The sequence below is a fragment of the Heterocephalus glaber genome, unplaced genomic scaffold (assembly GCF_053883595.1).
Source record: "Heterocephalus glaber isolate CG9 unplaced genomic scaffold, H.glaber_assembly_v1.0 deba00000546, whole genome shotgun sequence".
NCBI classification, from domain to species: domain Eukaryota; kingdom Metazoa; phylum Chordata; class Mammalia; order Rodentia; family Bathyergidae; genus Heterocephalus; species Heterocephalus glaber.
The window spans coordinates 33,424,596-33,438,664 of record NW_028258147.1 but is presented as its reverse complement, the minus strand read 5'-3'; the positions used below and the strand labels follow the sequence as shown (position 1 = coordinate 33,438,664).

At 38.0% G+C, this 14,069-nt stretch overlaps 1 protein-coding gene across 6 annotated transcripts in view; it reads right to left on the bottom strand.

The window, feature by feature from the left end:
• Cdk6 (cyclin dependent kinase 6) overlaps positions 1-14,069 on the bottom strand; it is a 229,811-nt gene that overhangs the window by 99,759 nt on the left and 115,983 nt on the right. The window lies entirely within an intron of this gene.

The following is a 14,069-nucleotide window of genomic DNA, read 5'->3' as shown; positions in this document are numbered from 1 at the left end:
CGGCCATAATGTTATGGTCTCTTGAAATCTGGAATTGCTAAGGGTAACCTACTCTTTAACCTCAATACTGTGAGAATAGTGCATATAAGGAAAGATCAGCCTATTTCATTCATACATGGGTTGAAAAAATGGTTAGACAGCATCATGGACTTCAGAGCTGACAGGACTGTGAAGATATACCAGTTTATCAGCTGGACCACTAAACCCTTTCATCAAGAAAGGCACAGTATTAGGTTTCTGGTTTCCAGTTCTGGTTCTTTCTCTAGAGATGAGAGCTCTGTATTCATGTTCCAGCTTGTTCGAAACCAAAGCCTTTGTTTTCCATTTATCAAATGGAGAAAATGACATTTACTTTTCATAAGAGTACAAAGTTTAATGTATGCAAAGTGGGAGTGGTGTTTCTGGCTCACGGTAAGCACTCAACAGATGGCAATTCTTAAGATGACCATTGCCTTGATAAGTAGTCTGTCTCCCGGGGAGAGAGATCACAACCAACTATTATAAGGTCAGTGTGAACAAAGCTATGAGAGGGGGCACGCAATGACACAGGTGTTTGGGGATCACTTCTGAGATCCCCCACAGGTGGATATTCTGAGCTGGCAGGGCTTACCTTTTAAGCTTGCCAAGGTGAAAACCTTGGAAGACACTGCACTGGCAAGGGATGAGAACCAGTGCAAGTCAAAGAACTAGGAATGAATAAACAGCAGTGTGAAAATGAAGCGCAAATGTTAAAAGAAAGTCATCTTCTGCTGTGGCAAAGTCTTTATTGGAAACATATGCACACAGCTTGTAAGCACTGGATTCTAAAAAGCATGACTAACCTAAAGTAATGTCATGCTGGCTCATCATCTTCAGCTTTCTATACAATAAGCATCACCCATTTAAAACAGAACCAAGAATAAATCTGCTTGGTTCATGCTACAGGGTCCAAACAATTAAGTAGCCAATTAGCAGTGTAACATCTTAAACTAATTAATTAGTAAAAGGCCCACCTAAATTTGTATTAAAAAGTATGTACAGCTTTTGTGTCCTTATGTACATAGTACACACTACATTTTTTTTTTTTTGGTACCGGGAATCGGACTCAGGACCTTGTGATTGAGAGGCAGGCAGCGAAACCACTGAGCTAAATCCCCGGCCATACTACATTTTTATTGGTTAGAGAATTGATAAAATAAGTATGTCCATGCTTACAGAAATATATATATCAGGTGGAAGATGAAAAATCACTGAAGGGCCGGGGATCTAGCTCAGTGGTTCTGCCGCTTGCCTCGAAAGCGCAAGGACCCAAGAGTTTGATCCCCAGTACCGGAAAAAAAAAAAAAAATCACTGAAAATTCCAGTACTGAGTACATGTCACTATTAAATAATTTTTGTGGAAAAAAATTTTTGTGGGCCTTTCTAATCTGCCTTTTAAAAATTACACATATTATCATATTTGTATGGATAAATAAAATATGCATTTAAATAAAATGGTTATTTTGTACTTTTTGGTAGCCTTTTAAAACCATGTAACAATTTATTGTGAATATCTGTCATTTCAATAAAAATACTCTACATGTAACTTTCTTATACAGTGTGATTTTTAATGACTACATAATTTTCAACCCCGGGATATGCCATAATTGTTATTATTTGGTTTTAGTTGTGCTAATTTGGCACTTATATTACATGTATAGTTCTGCTTTGTTTAAAGGTTAGAGCAGATTGAACTGACTTGTTAACATTATATCCAAGTGAGAGTTAAGCAGCGTGAATCCACATAACTGTGCTAACCACAATTCCATCTTAATGACCCCTAAGGATATAAATTTGGTTTATGCTAAAAACCATTCTGAACTTTGGTTCCAAATAATAGGATGATATGAATGAGTGAACTATAACACTATACAAGTATGAAAGAGTATCTTTATTCTGAATCATAAGAAGGGTTTTGATTAAAGACATTTCAAAGAATTCTCTACTTAGGCGAATCTGTTCTATCTCAATTTATAGTTTCATGAGACATACTTTTAAATTAGCTTTAAATAATCTATCCTATAGAGGAGTCAAATACTTCACAGCAACCCAAGTGATACAGTGCAATGAAACTTAAGAAATTGTCAACTATGGCTCTTTAAGTTTAAGTTTAAGGTTTAAGTCTCCCTCATGTTGCGTAGTTCTGGCACAGAAGTTTTGAACATCTAGTCATATTTGTGATAAATAGTCTCATGGGGCCTTACTCTAGCTTCACATGTGACCCGGAAGTGTGTTTTTAACAGGACACCACTGTGGAATGAAGAATGGCCCTATGTGTTTTTAGATGGGGCTCTGTGTTTGGCAACTTCCCTGCAAAGACTCCAGACCTCAGTCTGAATACCAGAAATCTTCAAGTCTTTTAATTGTTTCTTTTAGGTATTCTAGAGCTATAATTCTCTTACTTTTTAAAAACCCAAACAAATAAGCAAACTCAGAACACACCTTGAGCTTTTCTAATGGGAAAAAGATTATCATGAGGTTCTATTTTCCAACTGTCAACAATGCAGATTAGTTCCCAAAAGTACTGAAAGCACCCAGTTTATACTATATAGTAAATCACAGATATGGCAGCTTTCAAATGGAGATTTCTGGATACTTGGATATATCTAGCTAATCTGAGGAATATGTTTACATCCTCAAACTTTTGGTTCCAAAAATGTATAACAATTTTTCTATTTAAAAATTGAAAACAAGACATATACAACGTATACAAAGGATAATCATTTTTTCTCCTTATAATCTGAAGCCACAGTATTTTTAAATTCTTTATTAAAATTTTCACAGAAATATCTTCATAATATTTTGTTTGTTCCCTCAAAAGGGTGTTACAGGAACCTACAGTCTCAGATGTATCACTTTAAAAAAGATATTTACTACCAAACTGATAACAACATATAGACTTAAGGTAGGGATTATGATTATAGAAATAGAGGTGAAGGTTACCTGAATCTACACTTCAACAAGGATGGTGAAGTCATAAAATAGAAGGCTACTGAAAATAGTAAGGGTCAGTTCCAGGACCTTTTATCCTTATTACTAAAACACATCTATATCTTTATCTATGTACCTATATATTTAATTAATTGTTGTAAAATACATAAAACATAAAATTTATTATCTTGAACCATTTTAAGTGCATGTATTCACACTATTACGTAAAAAATTACCAGAACTTTTTCATCTTGAAAAACTGGAACTGTATGCCCATTAAACCAAGACTCCTCATTTTCCTCATCCTTTGCTCCCTGGCAACCACCATTCTACTTTCTGCTTTTATAAGTTTGATGACTTTAAATACATGTGAATTGTTGTATCTATCTTTTTGTAGGTGGCTCATTTCACTTAGCGTAATATCCTCAAGTTTCAGCCATATTGCGGTACGTATCACAACCACCTTTTAAGGCCAAATCACATTCCACTGTTTGTATGTTCAGTACTTTGTTTATACATTTATCAACGAACATAGGCTGTTTCCACTTTTGGCTATTGTGAATAATGCTAGTACGTACATACATGACAATTATCTTTTGGTAACACGTTTTCAATTCTTTTGGATATATACTCAGAAATCAAATTGTTGGATCTAGACCTATAATCTTTGAAAACCATAAAATGTGGTACAATATTGCTATCTAAGCAATGAAATAGTGAATAGCAAAGTCATGTAAGGTCCTCGAGCATCAGCCAGGTTGGTTCACTGAGTCTCTGAAGATTTTACCCCTTCTTTCTGCACTCAGGAAGCATCTGCCCCGTGGTCACTCCATGGAGCTTACTGTAGTAAACACCCTGTACTCTGCTTTAAAACTTGACAGGGCTCACTCCTGCATGCTTTCCCTGTTCAATTCCCAGTGATAAAAATGGCCTTTAAAGGTTGCTTTCTAGACAGTAAAGCAGGAATAAAGAGTACTTCTTGGTTTGTTTTTGTTTTTTGGTACTGGGGATTGAACTCGGGTCCTTGTGCTTGTGCAGCAGGCGGCGAAACCACTGAGCTAAATCCTCGGCCCTAGTACTTCTTGGTTTGGTCCACAGCAGTACCCAAAGGATGTTTTACTTCAAGTGATAAAGTACAAAACAAATCCCAAGAAAGCAAGAGAAGGGTTAAAATGGATTCCTAAAAACCTTCAGATCACCTAGAAAGTTGTATAATTGGTGAACCTAAGGCAAATAATTAACCAAAGAATTTGAAGACAAACCGTAAGAGTCACATGTGAGCTTTGTTCCAAAGAAGAGCACAGCCAAGTTGTGCCATTGCCTGTCGCTTTCCCACAGCACACGAGGGTGAAGAGAGACCCAGAAAGATGACATGTCACCGTGAAGCTCCCCAACAGAAACCAAGACACTAAACAGCCCTAATTAGAAGTGCTGGGTTTCTACTTTTACTCCTTCCAGGTAGATGGATAAAAGTGCAATATAAGTGGCTGATTTTGCATATAATTTTATTAATTAAATAAATATTCTGAAGTGAGAATTTAAAGAATCCATGTTATTAATTCCTGGAAGTTAGGGTAATGTTGGGAAGGTAAAGAATCTGCCTCAACCAACCAGAAATGGAAAAAAACAAACAAAAAACCCCTCAATTTCACCAAACTTCATGACTAGACTTACAGACCCATCTTTCAGGGTACAGTTCTCTACATCTCGTTTTTTTTTTTTGGTACTGGGGACCAAGCTTGGGTCCTTGCACCCGCACAGCAGGTGGCAAAACCACTGAGCTAAATCCCCAGCCTCTGTACATCTTGTTTATAGAGCCTCAATGGTTTTCTTTGTACAGTACTATAATTTTTGCTGATTGTACTGTATAGTACAAGTAGTTTTATGTTGTTATACATTACGGCATTGCATGCAAGAGTCACGCAAATAAAAGCACAGTCATCAAGTTGGAGTTTCCTTTGACCATTTCTTTGTCCTGAATATTGTAATGTATATACTACGTACAATTCCTCACTTAGTGACCAATTCAGTTAACAGCCTAGTTGCAGGCCTGGAACTTGGTTGTTAAACAAGGAATAACTGTACAATGCAATGACAATGCGATGACATACATGGACAATGTGAAAGAAGAAATCATTACCTCATCATAATGGCTATTATTAACCTACCATGGAAAGTCATCAGGAACTGAAACTACAAATATGCAATACTAATTATAACTTCTTTAGAGAGGATATACAACTCAGAATTGCACAAATAAGAAAATGTGAAGTTCAAGGCCCTTATTGTTTTACGTATGCTGTTTTAAAAATATTTAATATTATACTATGAATAATTCCCCATTGCAACATACATTCTTCTATAATGAAATTACAACAATATGCCTTTTTTTTGGTACCAGGGATTGAACTCGGGACCTTGCACTTGCGAGGCAGGGAGCGGAACCACTGAGCTAAACCCCCAGCCCAACAATATGCTTTTTAACAGCTGCATTTGGAAGAGATACCTTCTCATCTATTCCCATTCTCCTTCTCAATTCCTTCTTTTGGAACTTTCCCCCTCACTCTGCACTTCCCTTCTCTCCATATGAAGTAATGTATTACAGAAGCTGCTTTTCCACAGGGCAGACCATATTTGCCAGCTGTAGCAGACACTGTTGGTGGCCAGCCATTAAGGACTGGTCCACACCAATCAAGGCAATCCTATTTCCATTTGCTAGGAATTGATTCAGGGATGGGCATGAGACCCAGGCCCATGTGGGAAGGCTGGGGAGAGTTTTAGGAAGTACTTATCTCCTTGATAAGAGAAGCACAGTAGCAGGTTCTCTGCCATACTTCCCCCTCACTTCCCAGCTCCCACCTGTCTTAGACTGATCCTTAGAAATCATGTTATTATTCATGGAATGCATTATGTTTCTTTTTGTAATTAACCTGACTCTCTGATGTGGTTATAACTTACTCTTTACCTACACTTATACTTTTCTATAGGGTCCTCTGACCATTATGATTCTCCCAAACTGTCCTTTGAGTGCTTTCATAGGATAATAACCACAAACTAAGAATGTAATATAAAATTTTACTTAGTTGACATATATTCAGAAGCTAATGAGTAGGAAAAAATTACTAATGAACTTTTTCACATAATTAATTCTGGTTACTTTCCCAGCTTAACAAATAAGAACTAGAATTTGTGACAGTCTTTCCTTATGTTGTCCATTAATGGTGCACTGTGTGGATTCCAATGCAGAGGGGGGAGAGGAGCAAATGAGGACTCTGAAAAGAACACTTAGCTTCATTTGGTCAAAAAATGGTCTTTACAAGGGTTTTATTATAGGTCATAAAACACTGCTTACCACAATGTAGTTCTTCCTTGAAAAAGAAAAGAAACCCTTGCAGTGGTGAGAAGCTGAAAACAACACCCTGAGAGTCCTTGTGCCTTCCTCCCATAAACACATCTGTGCATGTTATCTGTTTTGGGAAGAGCTGTGTGCACAGCTGTTTATGGGGCTCTAAAGAGGAGGCAGTACTTCAACATTCTTTATTTCGTGCTGTTGCAAGAACTAAATCTAAGCTGAAGCCTGTTAGGATGGAGACAACAAATGCATCTCCAGGGACAAGACAACCATATGATTCACACTAATAACATCATCAATGAACAGGAAGAGGCTCTAGGTGGCCACAGCCACTCAGGAAAGCATGGAGAAAAGGAGCTCTTTTGACCAAACGGAACTGAAGAACTAACCACCAAGCCAGAAGTGAGACCTGGGTTAACAATTTGATGGCTATTTTATGATGAACTCATCAGGTTAACATTAAGATTGGCATCATCATGGGAGTTACTCAGGGAAAGAGCAGGACCATTACAGCTAGGAAAACCTTGGTCTTCAGTGGTACAGGTATCCAGGTACAGGTACATTTATTCAGGGAATGCTATTTCAGCTTAAGGATGTCCCCTGTAAAGTACAGCGTTCTGTGACTTGTTTTATTTTTTTAAATTTTATTTTATTGGTACATTTTAGGTATACAATATAATGACACTCATCATTGGAAATTCGTATCTTTACATAATCCATCTTGGTTCTTATATTTCTCCCTTCCCCTGCCCTCCCTTCCACCCCGCCATCCCTCCCTATTTACAAAGACTTTGTTTCCATTTTTTCATTTTCTCATATTAATTCCATTCCCTACTTTCCTTTCCCCAACCCCTCCCACTTCCCTTTCCCCTTTGCCCCTTTTCTTCCTATTTCATATTATCTATTATACATTTTAGTCCTTAATTAAACTTTCAGTTTCTCACACTAGAGAAACTATTCGGTATTTACACGTGTGTCCTATTTATTTCACTTAAAGAGTATCACCTCAATGTGCATCCATTTAGCTATAAATCTCTCTAATTTCTTACTCTGTATGGCTGAGTAGTACTCCATTTTATTAAAAAACCACATTTTCTTTATCCAGTCTCCAGTTGATGGGTATATGGGCTGTTGCCAGGTTTTAGCTATCACAAACTGTGCTGCTATGAACATGGGTGCACATATATCACTGTGGTATGATTCTTTTAATTCTTTGGGGAAGATCCCCAGCAGGGGAATAGCGGGGTCAAATGGGACTTCCAGTCCTAGTTCTTTGAGGTATCTCCATACTGATTTCCACAGTGCTTGCACCAGTCTACACTCCCACCAGCAGTGGAGCAGGGTTCTTCTTTTCCCACAGCCCCGCCAGCATTTGTTATTGGTTGATTTCATGATAGCAGCCATTCTTTCTGGAGTGAGGTGGAATCTCAGCGTTCTTTTCATTTGCATTTCTCAAATGACCAGTGATGTTGAACATTTTTTAATGTATTTATTTGCTATTTCTACTTCTTTGTGTGAGAAATGTCTGTTCATTTCAGATGCTCATTTTTGGATTGGGTCTTTAAATATGGGAGGTCTGATTTTTTAAGTTCTTTATAGATTTGAGATAGTAGACCTTTGTCTGAGGAAGAGCAGGTGAAGATTTTTTCCCACATTGTGGGTTGTCGCTTCACACTGTTGGTGGTTTCTCTTGCTGTGCAGAAGCTTTTTAATAAGAAGAGATCCCACTTGTTGACTGTGCTAGTTCACAGGCAACTGAGGTTTTGTTCATAAAATCTTTTCCTACACCAATGTCTTCAAGAGTTCTACCTAACCTCTGTTCCAGCTGATTCAGTGTTTCTATTTTAATAGCTAGACCTTTAATCCATTTTGATTTCAGTTTAGCCCATGGTGAAAGATACAGGTCTACTTTTAATCTTTCACAAGTTGAAAACCAATTTTTCCAGCACCATTTATTAAAGAGGCTATCTTTCCTCCAGTGAGGGTGTTTGGCTCCTTTATTGAAGATGAGGTGGCTGAGTGTGTCTGCAGTTGTTTCTGCATCTTCTAATCTGTTCCACCGGTCCTCAGATCTGTTTCTTTGCCAGTACCATGCTGTTTTTATCACAGTAGTTTTGTAGTATAGTTTCAAGTTGGGGATTGTGATACCCTCTACCTTGTCTTTGTTGCCTAGAATTGGTTTTGCTATTCTGGGTCTCTTCTTGTTCAAAATGAATTTTTAGATTGTTTTCTCAAGGTCCATGAAGTATGCTGCTGGGATCTCAATTGCAATTGCATTGAATCTATATAGCAGTTTTGGAACTATGGCCATTTTCACTATGTTGATCCTTCCTACCCATTAGCGGGGGATGTCTTTCCATTTTCTGATATCATCTTCATTCTCTTTTCAGAGTGCTATAGTTTTCAGAGCAGAAGTCTTTGATTTCTTTCGTTAGGTTGATTCCTAGGTATTTCAGTTTTGTGGATGCTATTGTGAATGGACTTGTTTGCCCTATTTCTCTCTCAGTCAGTCTGTTTCTCGTGTAGAAGAAAGCTATTGATTTTTGTGTGTTGACCTTGTAACCAGCTACTTGACTGAATTTGGTTATTAAGTCTAGAAGACTTTTGGTGGAGTTCTTCGGGTCTTCTATATAGAATATCATGTCATTTGCAAATAATGACAATTTGAATTCTTCATTTCCTATCTTTATTCCTTTTATTTCTTTCTCTTGTCTAATTGCCATGGCTAATGTTTGCAGAACTATATTGAACAAGAGTGGTGATAGTGGACATCCTTGTCTTGTTCCTGATTTGAGTGTGAAGGATTTCAGTTTTTGACCATTTAGTATGATACTGGCTGTTGGTTTTTCATAGATGGCTTTTATCAGACTGAGGTAGAGACCATCTATTCCAATTTTTTGTAGAGTTTTTATCATAAATGTGTGTTGGATTTTGTCAAATGCTTTTTCTGCATCTATGGAGATAATCATGATTTTTGTCCTTGGCTCTATTGATATAGTGTATTACAAGGATTGATTTGTTTACATTGAACCATCCCTGCATCCCGGAGATGAATCCCACTTGGTCAAGGTGTATGATCTTTTTGATGATCTTCTGCATTCTATTTCCCAGTATCTTATTAAGGATTTTTGCATCAATGTTCATTAGTGAGATTGGCCTATAGTTCTCCTTTTTGGTTGGGGCTTTCTCTGCTTTGGGGATCAAGGTGATGCTTGCTTCCAGGAATGAATTCAGGAGTATTGCTTCCCTTTCAATTTCATTGAAGAATTTAAACAGTAGTGGCAGTAGTTCCTCTCTAAATGTCATGTACAATTTAGCGGTGAAGCTATCAGGGCCTGGGCTTTTCTTAGTTGGTAAGTTTTTAATTATGTTTTCTATTTCATTGTTTGATATTGAGTCATTTAGAATTTTTAGGTCATCTTCGTTCAACTTTGGTAATTCATATGTATCTAGGAATCTGTCCATTTCTTCTGTATTTTCCATCTTATTGGCATATAGGTTCTCGAAGTAGATAATGATGATCTTGTGGATTTGTGCTGGGTTCATTGTAATTTCATCCTTTTCATTCCTAACTGCATGGATTTGGACCTTTTCTTTCCTTTTTTGGAGAAGGTTGGCTAAGGGTTTGTCAATTTTGTTTATTCTTTCGAAGAACCAACTCTTGGCTTCATTAATTTTTTGTATTGTTCTCTTAGTCTCCATTGCATTGATTTCTGCTCTGATCTTTATACTTTCCTCCCTTGTATGAACTCTGGGTTTGTCCTGCTCTTCTCTTTCTAGAAGCTTCAGATTTAGCATCAGGTTGTTTAATTGGGTTCGCTCTGTTTTCCTAATATGAGTATTCACTGCTATGAATTTCCCCCGTAAGACTGCTTTCATTGATTCATAGATTCCAATATTTTGTATTGTTATTGTCATTTAATTGAAGGAACTGTCTGATTTCTTCTTTAATTTCCTCTGTGACCCACTGGTTATTCAGAAGTGTGTTGTTCAATTTCCATGTGTTTATGAAAGTTTTGCGGTTTATTTTGCTATGGATCTCCAATTTCATCACACTATGGTCTGATAATACACAGGGGATAACTTCAATTCCTTTGCACTTAATTAAACATGTTCTCTGAGCAAGTATGTGGTCTATTTTGGAGAATGACCTGAATGCAGCTGAAAAGAATGTGTATTCTGATTTTGCAGGGTCGAACACTCTGTAAACGTCTGTTAAGTTCATTTGTTCAAGAGTTTGATTGAGTTCTAATATTTCTTTACTTATGTTTTGTCTAGTTGATCTATTTGTGACAGTGGGGTATTGAGGTCCCACACTACTACTGTATTAGTGCTTATTTGATTTTTCATGTCCTTTAGTATTTGTTTTATACAGTTGGGTACACCAGTGTTTGGTGCATATATGTATAGGATTGTCATCCCTTCCTCTTGGATTATTCCCTTTGCAAGGATGCAGTGTCCTTCTTTGTCTCTCTTAGTCAGTGTTGGTTTGAAATCCACTTGATCTGCAAAGAGGACAGCTACTCCTGCTTTGTTTTGGGTACCTGTCACATGGAGTATTATTTTCCACCCTTTAATTTTCAGTCTATGAGTTTCCTTTTGAATTAAGTGCGTTTCTTGTATGCAGCATATTGTTGGATTTTGCTTCTTGACCCATTCTGCCAGTCTATTTCTTTTGATTGGTGAATTGAGACCATTAACATTGATGGTTATAACTGAAACATTTTGACTTGTCATTGCCATGACTTTTTCTTTTGGTTGGGTTCTCCCCCTTTACATTTAATTTGTCATGCCAGATGGGTTCATTCTGCTTTGCGTCCTGGGGTTGTGATCCTCATTGTCTGTTCCTAGGATATTGTGTAAAATTTTTTGGAGTGCTGGTTTGGTATTCATGAAGTTCCTGAGGTGCTCTTTGTCATGAAAATATCTTATTTCTCCTTCAATTTTGAAAGATAGTTTTGCAGGGTACATCAGTCTGGGTTGGAGGCTGTTTTCCTTTAGGGCTTGAAATACATCACTCCAAGCTCTTCTTGCCTTGAGGGTTTGTGTTGAGAAGTCTGCTGTGATTCTGATGGGATTTCCTTTGTATGTGATTTGTTTCTTTTCTCTAGCTGCTTGTAGAACTTTGTTCCTCTGTTGGGTTTCTGGAATCTTAACAATTATATGCCTATGTGTAATTTTTTTCTGATCAAGGCTATTTGGAGTCCTATACACTTCACTTATCTGTATGTCAAGTTCTTTCCCCGTTTGGGAAATTTTCTGCCATCAGTTCTGTGAACAGTTTTTTTATGTCATCTGCACTCTCTCCTGTTTCTTCGTTGACTCCAATCAGTCTTATGTTCTTCTTCCTTGGATCGTCTAGCAGCTGCTGGATTGATTTCTCATGGTCCCTTACAATTTTGAAGCAATTTTTCTTTTTCTGGTCACTAATTGCAATCTTATCTTCTAATCTGAAATTCTGTCCTCACATTGGCTCATTCTGCTGTGTAGACTTTCAATGGCATTTTTAATTTCCTGTAAATCTGTTTGCATCTGTTTTATGGATTCCATTTGTTTCCTATGTTGGGATTCCATCATGTTCCTTAGCTCCTCTCTATATTTATTAATCATGTCTTGCACTATGAGCACAATCTCCGCTGTTATCTGAGAAATTATTTCTGATTTCATTTTTTCCAGATCTTTTGTAGCCAGTTTAGGGAGTCCAGGTGGTTGAGAATCAAGAGTGTTTCCTCTCATTTTCCTTTGGGGTTGCTGTAGGTGATCTGGAAGTCTGGTTTTGAGACTTGTTTATGTGTCTTTTCAGTTTGATGGGGGGTGGGGGGGTGCTGTTGGCGCCTTCGTGTCTCACTTGCTCTGGGCTGGGAGTGGTGGAATGGTAGCCCGGAAGCCCCTACCTCTGCACTGGGAGCGGTGGAATGGCGGCCGTTGTGTGACTTCTTGAGCTGGTTCTTCTCTTCTTCTTTTTTTTTGGTACTGGGGATTGAACTTAGGACCTTATGCTTGTGAGGCAGGTGCAGTGCCACGGTGCTAAATCTCTAGCCCTTGTTCTCCTCTTACCTTCAAATATTTTCGTGGCCCATTTAAAGCTCCCAGTTAGCTTTCTGGGTCTTTCCCTTTCCTAGGACCACAAAATTGTATTTTACTTCTCCTTAAGCTATTCCTCCACGGCTGCTCCTCAGCAACCATTTATCCATCTCTCCTACTACAATTAGAACTGCTCAAACAAAAATGTCCATGTGCATGAAGACTGGAGTGGTCATATATCACAGCCTCCAATTTCCTTTGGGCTTTCAGTGCACTCTTCTCTGGCTCTGTGGAAAGCCTCCTTTTGTGTTGCCCACAGTGGTTATCACAAACATTCAACATTTGTCTTTTTTCTCTGTCTCATTTTCATTGTAATTATGGTTCTCAAAATTATGGTTCTCTTATCTTAAATTCTAAATTCTGCCTCTACCCCTTCACCTCATTCATTCCATGGCTTCAACATTTATATTAATCATATTTTGAGACATCTCAAGTCATGATAGGAGTTGGATTGTGCCCAATCTCTGTGCAAACTTTGCTTCCTGCTCTGTTTTCCAGAATGTTCCACAGAAGTGGTAATCTCAGTCTGTCCAAAAATAACACAGATTTTTCACTCCTATCAAAACTTGTTCTTCAGCCTGTATTTTTTACCTTGTACCACCATCTGCCCAAATTAGCAATTCAGAAATTTGGCAAATCTTTTAGGTTCCTTCTCGGTTTCCAAATGTAATTAATCAGCCTCTATGTCCTGGTCATTACAGTTCCTAAATAACAGTATCTCTTGGCTGGATCCCAGCAACAGTGTTCCAATACAGCTAGCTCCCAGTTTAGATTTATGTATCTTTAATCTTTTCTACAGTGATGACTAAATGATCCTTCTAAAAGGTCTATATGAGTCATACAGAAATCCCCTACTACTCACTCTAAAACAAAGGTTCAACTTAGATTGATACCTAAGACACTTTCCTTTCTGATTTCTAACTCCTTCTGATTTTATTTATAGCTATTCTCCTACCCCTTGTACTACACTCAAAAGGTAATGTGGTCTATTATATCTCTGCCCCCTTGCAAGGCTGTTCCCTCTCTCAGCAATGCTCCTCCTGTGACTCCACTTCCTAATATACACACATTTTATCTGGCTCCTTCCTTGTAACCTATCTTTGAAGACTTATGTGAGTCTTGAGTCAAGTACTGGTCAATTCTTCTCATACCTAAGGGCTAAGCAAGGCATCCCTTTCTATAACACAGCACACTAAATAAGAGTTCTGTTATAGAGCTTATCCCACTTTCCTGAAACTGTTATGTCTCCTTCTCATGCTGCTAAGAAAGTAACTGGAAATGAAGGTGGGGTGAAAAAATAAAAGTGTATCCTATACTCTCCACATATATTATTTTTTCCCAGACACGGTATGTGTTATTTCATTTAATTCTCACAGCAACCCTTTAGGTAAACTCATCTTCATTCATTCACTCTAAGTTTGTATCATGAGCCAGCTCTTGAGCCAGGTCTGTATTAGGCTGGAGAACAACGGTGACTCTGAGAGGTCCACTCCACCGATTCCTGGGCTCTGTCCTGACCTTGTGCCACAGGCTCACCAGCCCTCTTCAGCTCCTGCCTTGGACCTCAGGTGCTGAATAAGTACAACAGATATGAACAAAGGCGGAATTTAAAAGATGCGATGACCTAGCACCCACTTCCATGCATTCACCCTACAGAACCATCAGCGCAAGTTTATAATGAATC